Genomic DNA, 2,244 nt, shown 5'->3' with positions numbered 1-2,244 from the left:
GACCCAATGCAGCCAAAAATAAATAAATAAATTTATTTTTAAAAAAACTCTCAGCAAACTAGGAATAGAGAGGAACTTTCTCAACTTGATAAAGACGATCTACAAAAAACCTACAGCTAACATCATACCTAGTGGTGAGAAACTCGAAGATTTCCTGCTAAGATCAGAAATGAGGCAAGGATGTGCCATCTCACTGCTGTTTTTCAACATCATACTGAAAACCTAGCTAATATGATAAGACAAGAAAAGGAAATAAAAATATACAGATTGAGAAGCAAGAAATAAAACTTTCTGTGATCAAACAATTTTTTGTTTTTTTAGAACAATAAACACATTTATTACATGAGCTAAGATAGGAGGGAAGAGGATTTATTTGCCTTTCCGGGCCTTGATTTTCCTCAGATAGAACTCCAGCTCCTTTCCCTCTAGCACATAACCATCTGGTCTGCCACACTGGCCTGGTCTTGAAGCGATGCATGCAAGAAGCTTGCCCTGCTGGAACTGCTCCTCTAGAAGACTGCTGATTTTGGCATTCTTTTTCCTTTCATCATATTTCTTCTGAATTTTTATTTTGATCATTTTTTGTTTAAAATCTATTCCTCCTCAGGAGTCAGCCTGGCCCCCTTCTTGCGGCCCAGGGGCAGTGTATAGTGAGACTCGTACCACTGTTGGTACGTGTGCTGTCAATGAGCACAATGCAGTTCTTCACCAGGGTCTTAGTATGGACCAGTTCGTTGTTGGATGCATTATAGACAACATCAGTGATCCTTGTCTTGCGTGTACAACACTCTGAGCCCCAGGAGAAGCTCCCCACGTCCAGCCTCAGGGCCCGGTACTTCTTGTCGCCTCCTCACACCCAGACTGTGTGTATGCGGCCAGGGCCACTCTTGGTGTTGGCAGCGGGGTGTCCCAGGTCATACTTCCACTTCTGTGGTAGGGCTTTCTCTTGCCCCCAGTCTTGCAGCCCTTGTGCCAGTTGTCCTGAGAAATGCCTCCGTGTGGAAGTGGGGTCAGGAGCCTGACCCAGGGAGCCCGGGACCAGCCCACCAGCCCAGCACCCCACCTCATGCTCAGCTCTCCAAGGTTGGCTACCCCGTGATCAAACAAACTTTGATCATCTATGTAGAAAATCTGAAAGAATCAACATTAAAAAAAAAAAAAAAACCTCCTGGAACTAATAAGTGATCCTGGTTGCAGGATACAAGGTTGCAGGATACAAGATGGATATTCAAAAGTCAATTGTTTTCTTACAATGAAAAAGTGGAATTTGAAATTAAAAATATAGTATCATTGTGGAATCTAAAATATGGCACAAATGAACTTATCTATGAAACAGAAACAGATTCACAGACATAGAGAACAGACTTGTGGTTGCCAAGGGGGGAGGGGTGTGGGGGAGGGATGGAGTGGGAGTTCCGGGTTAGCAGCTGCAAACTAGTATTTATAGAATGGATAAACAACAAAGTCTTACTTTATAGCACAGGGCACTATATTCAACATCCTGTGATAAACCATAATGAAAAAGAATATAAAAAAGAATGTATGTATATGTATAACTGAATCACTTTGCCATACAGCAGAAATTAACACAACATTGTAAATCAACTATAGTTCAATAAAAAGAAAAGAAAAAATCTAGTATCATTTACATTAGCACCCCCAAAAATGAAATAGGTATGAATCTAACAAAATATGTACGAGACTTATATGAGAAAAATCTACAAAACTCTTATGAAAGAAATCAAAGAAGAACTAAATAAATGGAAAGATACTCCATATTCATGGATAGGAAGATACAATACTGTAACAATGTCAGTTCTTCCAAACTTGATTGTGATTCAACACAATCCCAATAAAAATCCCAACAAATTAATTTATAGACTTTAATAAACTGATCCTAAAGTTTCTATGGAAGGCTAAAAGACCCTGTTTGCACCTTGATTTGTCTGCTGAAAATGTGAACTAGTAAAAATGAAGTAACTGGGAAAAAAATAGCCAACACAATATTGAAGGAAGAGAACAACTACCCAACTTCAAGATTTACTATAAAGCTACAGTCATCAAGACAGTGTGGTATTGGTGGAAGAACAGACAAATAGAGTAACAGAACAGAGTAGAAAGCCCAGAAATAGACCCACATAAATGTAGTCAACTGATCTTTGACAAAGGAGTGAAGACAATACAATGGAGAAAAGAGAGTCTTTTCAACAAATGGTACTGGAACAGCTGGACATCACATGCAAA

The 2,244-nt window shown here is 39.4% G+C and overlaps 1 pseudogene; it reads right to left on the bottom strand.

Moving 5' to 3' along the window:
* Positions 1-367: 367 nt before the first annotated feature.
* On the bottom strand, positions 368-1,068 carry LOC118892561 (annotated as a pseudogene).
* Between the last annotated feature and the right edge of the window lie 1,176 nt (positions 1,069-2,244).

Source organism: Balaenoptera musculus, chromosome 3 (assembly GCF_009873245.2).
Source record: "Balaenoptera musculus isolate JJ_BM4_2016_0621 chromosome 3, mBalMus1.pri.v3, whole genome shotgun sequence".
NCBI lineage: Eukaryota > Metazoa > Chordata > Mammalia > Artiodactyla > Balaenopteridae > Balaenoptera > Balaenoptera musculus.
The sequence above is the reverse complement of the archived record's forward strand: the minus strand, read 5'-3'. Positions and strand labels throughout refer to the sequence as shown.